The 11602-nt window shown below is 45.9% G+C and overlaps 1 protein-coding gene across 1 annotated transcript in view; it reads right to left on the bottom strand.

The window, feature by feature from the left end:
* LOC116957156 (monocarboxylate transporter 14-like) overlaps nt 1–84 on the bottom strand; it is a 47275-nt gene extending 47191 nt beyond the window's left edge. The window contains exon 1 of the mRNA XM_076058302.1: nt 1–84. This exon is cut by the window's left edge and continues 227 nt beyond it. The gene's annotated coding sequence lies outside the window, so the exon portion shown is untranslated.
* Between the last annotated feature and the right edge of the window lie 11518 nt (nt 85–11602).

Genomic DNA, 11602 nt, shown 5'->3' with positions numbered 1-11602 from the left:
GAGGGTGCCCGGTACAGCGTGCGGTGCGTGGGTGTGGGGTCACGTGACGAAGAGGGTGATGGCGGTGATGGTGATGTTTGGTGATGATGGTGATGACGGTGATGTTGGTGATGATGTTGATGATGGTGATGTTGGTGATGATGTTGATGATGATGATGGTGATGATGTTGATGATGATGATGGTGGTGATGTTGGTGATGTTTGGTGATGGTGATGTTTGGTGATGGTGATGATGGGGATGATGTTGATGATGGTGATGATGTTGATGATGGTGATGATGTTGATGATGATGGTGATGATGGTGATGTTAGTGATGTTTGGTGATGATAGTGATGTTTGGTGATGATGGTGATGTTTGGTGATGATGGTGATGATGGTGATGTTGGTGATGTTTGGTGATGATGGTGATGTTTGGTGATGATGGTGATGTTTGGTGATGGTGATGTTTGGTGATGGTGATGATGGTGATGTTGGTGATGATGGTGATGTTTGGTGATGATGGTGATGTTGGTGATGATGGTGATGTTTGGTGATGATGGTGATGTTGGTGATGTTTGGTGATGATGGTGATGTTTGGTGATGATGGTGATGATAGTGATGTTGGTGATGTTTGGTGATGGTGATGATGGTGATGTTTAGTGATGATGGTGATGTTGGTGATGATGGTGATGATGGTGATGTTTGGTGATGATGGTGATGATGTTTGGTGATGATGGTGATGTTTGGTGATGATGGTGATGTTTAGTGATGATGGTGATGTTGGTGATGATGGTGATGATGGTGATGTTTTGTGATGATGGTGATGATGATGATGTTTGGTGATGATGGTGATGTTTGGTGATGATGGTGATGTTTGGTGATGATGGTGATGTTTGGTGATGGTGATGTTTGGTGATGGTGATGATGGTGATGTTGGTGATGATGGTGATGTTTGGTGATGATGGTGATGTTGGTGATGATGGTGATGTTTGGTGATGATGGTGATGTTGGTGATGTTTGGTGATGATGGTGATGTTTGGTGATGATGGTGATGATAGTGATGTTGGTGATGTTTGGTGATGGTGATGATGGTGATGTTTAGTGATGATGGTGATGTTGGTGATGATGGTGATGATGGTGATGTTTGGTGATGATGGTGATGATGTTTGGTGATGATGGTGATGTTTGGTGATGATGGTGATGTTTAGTGATGATGGTGATGTTGGTGATGATGGTGATGATGGTGATGTTTTGTGATGATGGTGATGATGATGATGTTTGGTGATGATGGTGATGTTTGGTGATGATGGTGATGATGTTGCTGATGGTGATGATGGTGATGTTTAGTGATGATGGTGATGTTGGTGATGATGGTGATGATGGTGATGATGATGGTGATGTTTGGTGATGATGGTGATGTTTGGTGATGATGGTGATGTTTGGTGATGATGGTGATGATGATGTTTGGTGATGATAGTGATGTTTGGTGATGATGGTGATGATGTTGCTGATGGTGATGATGGTGATGTTTAGTGATGATGGTGATGTTGGTGATGATGGTGATGATGGTGATGATGATGGTGATGTTTGGTGATGATGGTGATATTTGGTGATGATGGTGATGATGGTGATGTTTGGTGATGATGGTGATGATGATGATGTTTGTTGATGATGGTGATGTTTGGTGATGATGGTGATGTTGCTGATGGTGATGATGGTGATGTTTAGTGATGATGGTGATGTTGGTGATGATGGTGATGATGGTGATGATGATGGTGATGTTTGGTGATGATGGTGATGTTTGGTGATGATGGTGATGTTTGGTGATGATGGTGATGATGATGATGTTTGGTGATGATAGTGATGTTTGGTGATGATGGTGATGATGTTGCTGATGGTGATGATGGTGATGTTTAGTGATGATGGTGATGTTGGTGATGATGGTGATGATGGTGATGTTTGGTGATGATGGTGATGATGATGATGTTTGGTGATGATGGTGATGATGGTGATGATGGTGGTGATGATTGGTGATGATGGTGATGTTTGGTGATGATGGTGATGATGGTGATGATGATGGTGATGATGTTTGGTGATGATGGTGATGATGGTGATGATGGTGATGTTTGGTGATGATGGTGATGTTGGTGATGTTTGGTGATGATGGTGATGTTTGGTGATGATGGTGATGATGATAGTGATGTTGGTGATGATGGTGATGATGGTGATGTTTGGTGATGATGGTGATGATGGTGATGTTTGGTGATGATGGTGATGATGATGGTGATGTTTGGTGATGATGGTGATGTTTGGTGATGATGGTGATGATGGTGATGATGATAGTGATGTTTGGTGATGATGGTGATCATTGGTGATGATGGTGATGTTTGGTGATGATGGTGATGATGGTGGTGATGATGGTGATGATGGTGATGTTTGGTGATGATGGTGATGACGGTGATGTTTGGTAATGATGGTGATGATGGTGATGTTTGGTGATGATGGTGATGATGGTGATGTTTGGTGATGATGGTGATGTTTGGTAATGATGGTGATGATGTTTGGTGATGATGGTGATGTTTGGTGATGATGGTGATGATGGTGATGTTTGGTGATGATGGTGATGTTTGGTGATGATGGTGATGATGTTTGGTGATGATGGTGATGTTTGGTGATGATGGTGATGTTTGGTGATGATGGTGATGATGGTGATGTTTGGTGATGATGGTGATGATGGTGATGTTTGGTGATGATGCTGATGATGTTTGGTGATGATGTTTGGTGATGATGGTGATGATGGTGATGATGGTGATGTTTAGTGATGATGGTGATTATGGTGATGATGATGGTGATGTTTGGTGATTATGGTGATGTTTGGTGATGTTTGGTGATGATGATAGTGATGTTTGGTGATGATGGTGATGATGGTGATGTTTGGTGATGATGGTGATAATGGTGATTTTTGGTGATGATGGGGATGATAGTGATGATGGTGATGTTTGGTGATGATGGTGATGTTTGGTCATGATGGTGATGATGGTGATGTTGGTGATGTTTGGTGATGATGGTGATGATAGTGATGATGGTGATGTTTGGTGATGATGGTAATGATGGTGATGTTTGGTGATGATGGTGATGATGATAGTGATGATGGTGATGATGGTGAAGTTTGGTGATCATGGTGATGATGGTGATGATGGTGATGTTTGTTGATGGTTGAGAGTGCCACCAATTGCGACAGAGCCAGACTAAGGCTCCCACAGGGTTCAGTGTTAATCACTGAGACTCACAGAGCCAGACTGAGGCTCCCACAGGGTTCAGTGTTAATCACTGAGACTCACAGAGCCAGACTAAGGCTCCCACAGGGTTCAGTGTTAATCACTGAGACTCACAGAGCCAGACTAAGACACCCACAGGGTTCATTGTTAATCACTGAGACTCACAGAGCCAGACTAAGGCTCCCACAGGGTTCAGTGTTGATCACTGAGACTCATAGAGCCACACGCTGGTGTAGATGGGAGTGAGATGGAACAGATGGAGATTAGTCCACACTGCTGTAGGAGGGAGAGAGAAGGAACAGATGGAGATTAGTCCACACTACTGTAGGATGGAGTGAGAAGGAGCAGATGGAGATTAGTCCACACACTGCTGTAGGAGGGAGTGAGAAGGAACAGATGAAGATTAGTCCACAAACTCTGCTGTAGGATGGAGTGAGAAGGAACAGATGGACATTAGTCCACACACTCTGCTGTAGGATGGAGTGAGAAGGAACAGATGGAGATTAGTCCACACACACTCCTGTAGGATGGAGTGAGATGGATCAGATGGAGATTAGTCCACACACTCTGCTGTAGGATGGAGTAAGATGGAACAGATGCAGATTCGTCCACACACTGCTGTAGGAGGGAGTGAGAAGCAACAGATGGAGATTAGTCCACACTGCTGTAGGATGGAGTGAGATGGAACAGATGGAGATTAGTCCGCACACTCTGGTGTAGGATGGAGTGAGAAGGAACAGATGGAGATTAGTACACACTGCTGTAGGATGGAGTGAGATGGAACAGATGGAGATTAGTCCGCACACTCTGGTGTAGGATGGAGTGAGAAGGAACAGATGGAGATTAGTCCACACACTGCTGTAGGATGGAGTGAGAAGGAACAGATGGAGATTAGTCCACACTGCTGTAGGATGGAGTGAGATGGAACAGATGGAGATTAGTCCGCACACTCTGGTGTAGGATGGAGTGAGAAGGAACAGATGGAGATTAGTCCACGCTGCTCTAGAAGGGAGTGAGATGGAACAGATGGAGATTAGTCCACACACTGCTGTAGGATGGAGTGAGAAGGAACAGATGGAGATTAGTCCACACTGCTGTAGGATGGAGTGAGATGTAACAGATGGAGATTAGTCCACACTGCTGTAGGATGGAGTGAGAAGGAACAGATGGAGATTAGTCCACACTGCTGTAGGATGGAGTGAGATGGAACAGATGGAGATTAGTCCACACACACTGCTGTAGGAGGGAGTCAGATGGAACATATGGAGATTAGTCCACACACTGCTGTAGAAGGGAGTGAGATGGAACAGATGGAGATTAGTCCACACACTGCTGTAGGATGGAGTGAGAAGGAACAGATGGAGATTAGTCCACACTGCTGTAGGATGGAGTGAGATGTAACAGATGGAGATTAGTCCACACTGCTGTAGGATGGAGTGAGAAGGAACAGATGGAGATTAGTCCACACTGCTGTAGGATGGAGTGAGATGGAACAGATGGAGATTAGTCCACACTGCTGTAGGAGGGAGTGAGATGGAACAGATGGAGATTAGTCCACACACTCTGCTGTCGGAGGGAGTGAGATGGAACAGATGGAGATTAGTCCACACACTCTGCTGTAGGAGTGAGATGGAACAGATGGAGAATAGTCCACACACTCTGCTGCAGGAGGGAGTGAGATGGAACAGATGGAGATTAGTCCACACTGCTGTAGGATGGAGTGAGAAGGAACAGATGGAGATTAGTCCACACACACTGCTGTAGGAGGGAGTGAGATGGAACAGATGGAGATTAGTCCACACACTCTGCTGTAGGAGGGAGTGAGATGGAACAGATGGAGATTAGTCCACACACACTGCTGTAGGAGGGAGTGAGATGGAACAGATGGAGATTAGTCCACACACTCTGCTGTAGGAGGGAGTGAGATGGAACAGATGGAGATTAGTCTACACACTCTGCTGTAGGAGGGAGATGGAACAGATGGAGATTAGTCCACACACTCTGCTGCTGTAGGAGGGAGTGAGATGGAACAGATGGAGATTAGTCCACACACTCTGCTGTGGGAGAGAGTGAGATGGAACAGATGGAGATTAGTCCACACTGCTGTCGGAGGGAGTGAGAAGGAACAGATGGAGATTAGTCCACGCACTCTGCTGTAGGATGGAGTGATATGGAACAGATGGAGATTAGTCCACACACTCTGCTGTAGGATGGAGTGAGATGGAACAGATGGAGATTAGTCCACACTGCTGTAGGATGGAGTGAGAAGGAACAGATGGAGATTAGTTCACACTGCTGTAGGATGAAGTGAGACGGAACAGATGGAGATTAGTCCACACACACTCCTGTAGGATGGAGTGAGATGGAACAGATGGAGATTAGTCCACACACTCTGCTGTAGGATGGAGTAAGATGGAACAGATGCAGATTCGTCAACACACTGCTGTAGGAGGGAGTGAGAAGGAACAGATGGAGATTAGTCCACACTGCTGTAGGATGGAGTGAGATGGAACAGATGGAGATTAGTCCGCACACTCTGGTGTAGGATGGAGTGAGAAGGAACAGATGGAGATTAGTCCACGCTGCTCTAGAAGGAAGTGAGAAGGAACAGATGGAGATTAGTCCACACACTGCTGTAGGAGGGAGTGAGAAGGAACAGATGGAGATTAGTCCACACTGCTGTAGGAGGGAGTGGGAAGGAACAGATGGAGATTAGTCCACAAACTCTGCTGTAGGATGGAGTGAGATGAAACAGATGAAGATTAATCCACACACTGCTGTAGGATGGAGTAAGATGGAACAGATGGAGATTAGTCCACACAAACTGCTGTAGGATGGAGTGAGAAGGAACAGATGGAGATTAGTCCACACACACTCTGCTGTAGGATGGAGTGAGATGGAACAGATGGAGATTAGTCCACACTGCTGTAGGATGGAGTGAGAAGGAACAGATGGAGATTAGTCCACACTCCTGTAGGATGGAGTGAGAAGGAACAGATGGAGATTAGTCCACACACTCTGCTGTAGGATGGAGTGAGATGGAACAGATGGAGATTAGTCCACACACTGCTGTAGGATGGAGTGAGAAGGAACAGATGGAGATTAGTCCACACACTCTGCTGTAGGAGTGAGATGGGACAGATGGAGATTAGTCCACACTGCTGTAGGATGGAGTGAGATGGAACAGATGGAGATTAGTCCACACACTGCTGTAGGATGGAGTGAGATGGAACAGATGGAGATTAGTCCACACACTCTGCTGTAGGATGGAGTGAGATGGAACAGATGGAGATTAGTACACACTGCTGTAGGATGGAGTGAGATGTAACAGATGGAGATTAGTCCACACTGCTGTAGGATGGAGTGAGATGGAACAGATGGAGATTAGTCCACACTGCTGTAGGATGGAGTAAGATGTAACAGATGGAGATTAGTCCACACACTCTGCTGTAGGATGGAGTGAGATGTAACAGATGGAGATTAGTCCACACACACTGCTGTAGGATGGAGTGAGATGTAACAGATGGAGATTAGTCCACACACTACTGTAGGATGGAGTGAGAAGGAACAGATGGAGATTAGTCCACACACTGCTGTAGGAGGGAGTGAGAAGGAACAGATGGAGATTAGTCCACACTGCTGTAGGATGGAGTGAGAAGGAACAGATGGAGAATAGTCCACACTGCTGTAGGATGGAGTGAGAAGGAACAGATGGAGATTAGTCCACACACTCTGCTGTAGGAGGGAGTTAGATGGAACAAATGGAGATTAGTCCACACACTGCTGTAGGATGGAGTGAGATGGAACAGAAGGAGATTAGTCCACACACTCTGCTGTAGGAGGGAGTTAGATGGAACAGATGGACATTAGTCCACACACTCTGCTGTAGGATGGAGTGAGAAGGAACAGATGGAGATTAGTCCACACACTCTGCTGTAGGATGGAGTAAGATGGAACAGATGGAGATTAGTCCACACAAACTGCTGTAGGAGAGAGTGAGATGGAACAAATGGAGATTAGTCCACACTGCTGTAGGAATGAGTGAGATGGAACAGATGGAGATTATTCCGCACACTCTGGTGTAGGATGGAGTGAGAAGGAACAGATGGAGATTAGTCCACGCTGCTCTAGAAGGGAGTGAGATGGAACAGAAGGAGATTAGTCCACTCTGCTGTAGGATGGAGTGAGAAGGAACAGATGGAGATTAGTCCACACACTGTTGTAGGATGGAGTGAGATGGAACAGATGGAGATTAGTCCACACTGCTGTAGGATGGAGTGAGATGGAACAGATGATGGAGATTAGTCCACACACACTGCTGTAGGATTGAAATGTAACAGATGAAGATTAATCCACACACTGCTGTAGGATGGAGTGAGATATAACAGATGGAGATTAGTCCACACACTGCTGTAGGATGGAGTGAGAAGGAACAGATGGAGATTAGTCCACACACTCTGCTGTAGGAGTGAGATGGGACAGATGGAGATTAGTCCACACTGCTGTAGGATGGAGTGAGATGGAACAGATGGAGATTAGTCCATACACTGCTGTAGGATGGAGTGAGATGGAACAGATGGAGATTAGTCCACACACTTTGCTGTAGGATGGAGTGAGATGGAACAGATGGAGATTAGTCCACACTGCTGTAGGATGGAGTGAGATGGAACAGATGGAGATTAGTTCACACACTGCTGTAGGATGGAGTGAGATGGAAGAGATGGAGATTATTCGACACACTGCTGTAGGAGTGAGATCTAACAGATGAAGATTAGTCCACACACTGCTGTAGGATGGAGTGAGATGTAACAGATGGAGATTAGTCCACACTGATGTAGGATGGAGTGAGATGTAACAGATGGAGATTAGTCCACACACTGCTGTAGGAGTGAGATGTAACAGATGAAGATTAGTCCACACACTCTGCTGTAGGATGGAGTGAGATGTAACAGATGGAGATTTTTCCATACACACTGCTGTAGGATGGAATGAGATGTAACAGATGGAGATTAGTCCACACACTACTGTAGGATGGAGTGAGAAGGAACAGATGGAGATTAGTCCACACACTCTGCTAAAGGATGGGGTGAGAAGGAACAGATGGACATTAGTCCACACACTCTGCTGTAGGATGGAGTGAGAAGGAACAGATGGACATTAGTCTACACACTCTGCTGTAGGATGGAGTGAGAAGGAACAGATGGAGATTAGTCCACACACTCTGCTGTAGGATGGAGTAAGATCGAACAGATGGAGATTAGTCCACACAAACTGCTGTAGGAGAGAGTGAGATGGAACAAATGGAGATTAGTCCACACACACTGCTGTAGGAATGAGTGAGATGGAACAGATGGAGATTAGTTCGCACACTCTGGTGTAGGATGGAGTGAGAAGGAACAGATGGAGATTAGTCCACGCTGCTCTAGAAGGGAGTGAGATGGAACAGATGGAGATTAGTCCACACACACTGCTGTAGGAGGGAGTGAGATGGAACAGATGGAGATTAGTCCACACACTGCTGTAGGATGGAGTGAGAAGGAACAGATGGAGATTAGTCCATACACTCTGCTGTAGGATGGAGTGAGATGGAACAGATGGAGATTAGTCCACACTGCTGTAGGATGGAGTGAGAAGGAACAGATGGAGATTAGTCCACACACTCTGCTGTAGGATGGAGTGAGATGGAACAGATGGAGATTAGTTCACACTGCTGTAGGATGGAGTGAGAAGGAACAGATGGAGATTAGTCCACACTGCTGTAGGATGGAATGAGAAGGAACAGATGGAGATTAGTTCACACTCCTGTAGGATGGAGTGAGAAGGAACAGATGGAGATTAGTTCACACTGCTGTAGGATGGAGTGAGAAGGAACAGATTGAGATTAGTCCACACACTGCTGTAGGATGGAGTGAGATGGAACAGATGGAGATTAGTCCGCACACTCTGCTGTAGGATGGAGTGAGATGGAACAGATGGAGATTAGTCCACACACTGCTGTAGGATGGAGTGAGATGGAACAGATGGAGATTAGTACACACACACTGCTGTAGGAGTGAGATGTAACAGATGAAGATTAGTCGACACACTGCTGTAGGATAGAGTGAGATGTAACAGATGGAGATTAGTCCACACACTGCTGTAGGATGGAGTGAGATGGAACAGATGGAGATTAGTCCACACACTCTGCTGTAGGATGGAGTGAGATGGAACAGATGGAGATTAGTACACACTGCTGTAGGATGGAGTGAGATGGAACAGATGGAGATTAGTCCACACACTGCTGTAGGATGGAGTGAGATGGAAGAGATGGAGATTAGTCCACACACACTGCTGTAGGAGTGAGATGTAACATATGAAGATTAGTCCACACACTGCTGTAGGATGGAATGAGATGGAACAGATGGAGATTAGTCCACACACTCTGCTGTAGGAGTGAGATGGAACAGATGGAGATTAGTCCACACACACTGCTGTAGGATGGAGTGAGATGTAACAGATGGAGATTAGTCCACACTGCTGTAGGATGGAGTGAGATGGAACAGATGGAGATTAGTCCACACTGCTGTAGGATGGAGTGAGATGGAACAGATGGAGATTAGTCCACACACTGCTGTAGGATGGAGTGAGATGTAACAGATGGAGATTAGTCCACACACTCTGCTGTAGTATGGAGTGAGATGGAACAGATGGAGATCAGTCCACACTGCTGTAGGATGGAGTGAGATGGAACAGATGGAGATTAGTCCACACACTGCTGTAGGATGGAGTGAGATGGAACAGATGGAGATTAGTCCACACACTGCTGTAGGATGGAGTGAGATGTAACAGATGGAGATTAGTACACACACACTGCTGTAGGAGTGAGATGTAACAGATGAAGATTAGTCCACACACTGCTGTAGGATGGAGTGAGATGTAACAGATGGAGATTAGTCCACACACTGCTGTAGGATGGAGTGAGAAGGAACAGATGGAGATTAGTCCACACACTCTGCTGTAGGATGGAGTGAGATGGAACAGATGGAGATTAGTCCACACTGCTGTAGGAGTGAGATGGAACAGATGGAGATTAGTCCACACACACAGCTGTAGGAGTGAGATGTAACAGATGGAGATTAGTCCACACACACTGCTGTAGGAGTGAGATGTAACAGATGGAGATTAGTCCACACACTGCTGTAGGAATGAGATGGAACAGATGGAGATTAGTCCACACACTGCTGTAGGAGTGAGATGGAACAGATGGAGATTAGTCCACACACTGCTGTAGGATGGAGTGAGATGGAACAGATGGAGATTAGTCCACACTGCTGTAGGATGGAGTGAGATGTAACAGATGGAGATTAGTCCACACTGCTGTAGGATGGAGTGAGATGTAACAGATGGAGATTAGTCCACACACACTGCTGTAGGATGGAGTGAGATGTAACAAATGGAGATTAGTCCACACTGCTGTAGGATTGAGTGAGATGGAACAGATGGAGATTAGTCCACACACACACTGCTGTAGGATGGAGTGAGATGTAACAGATGGAGATTAGTCCACACTGCTGTTGGATGGAGTGAGATGTAACAGATGGAGATTAGTCCACACACTCTGCTGTAGGATGGAGTGAGATGTAACAGATGGAGATTAGTCCACACTGCTGTAGGATGGAGTGAGATGGAACAGATGGAGATTAGTCCACACTGCTGTAGGATGGAGTGAGATGGAACAGATGGAGATTAGTCCACACACTGCTGTAGGATGGAGTGAGATGTAACAGATGGAGATTAGTCCACACACTCTGCTGTAGGATGGAGTGAGATGGAACAGATGGAGATCAGTCCACACTGCTGTAGGATGGAGTGAGATGGAACAGATGGAGATTAGTCCACACACTGCTGTAGGTGGAGTGAGATGGAACAGATGGAGATTAGTCCACACACTGCTGTAGGATGGAGTGAGATGTAACAGATGGAGATTAGTACACACACACTGCTGTAGGAGTGAGATGTAACAGATGAAGATTAGTCCACACACTGCTGTAGGATGGAGTGAGATGTAACAGATGGAGATTAGTCCACACACTGCTGTAGGATGGAGTGAGATGGAACAGATGGAGATTAGTCCACACACACTGCTGTAGGAGTGAGATGGGACAGATGGAGATTAGTCCACACACTCTGCTGTAGGATGGAGTGAGATGGAACAGATGGAGATTAGTCCACACTGCTGTAGGAGTGAGATGGAACAGATGGAGATTAGTCCACACACACAGCTGTAGGAGTGAGATGTAACAGATGGAGATTAGTCCACACACTGCTGTAGGAATGAGATGGAACAGATGGAGATTAGTCCACAC

The sequence above is a fragment of the Petromyzon marinus genome (assembly GCF_048934315.1).
Source record: "Petromyzon marinus isolate PM22_M1 ecotype Great Lakes invasive population chromosome 70 unlocalized genomic scaffold, UKy_Petmar_22M1.pri1.0 chr70_unloc.2, whole genome shotgun sequence".
NCBI classification, from domain to species: domain Eukaryota; kingdom Metazoa; phylum Chordata; class Hyperoartia; order Petromyzontiformes; family Petromyzontidae; genus Petromyzon; species Petromyzon marinus.
This window is presented reverse-complemented; position numbering and strand designations above follow the sequence as displayed.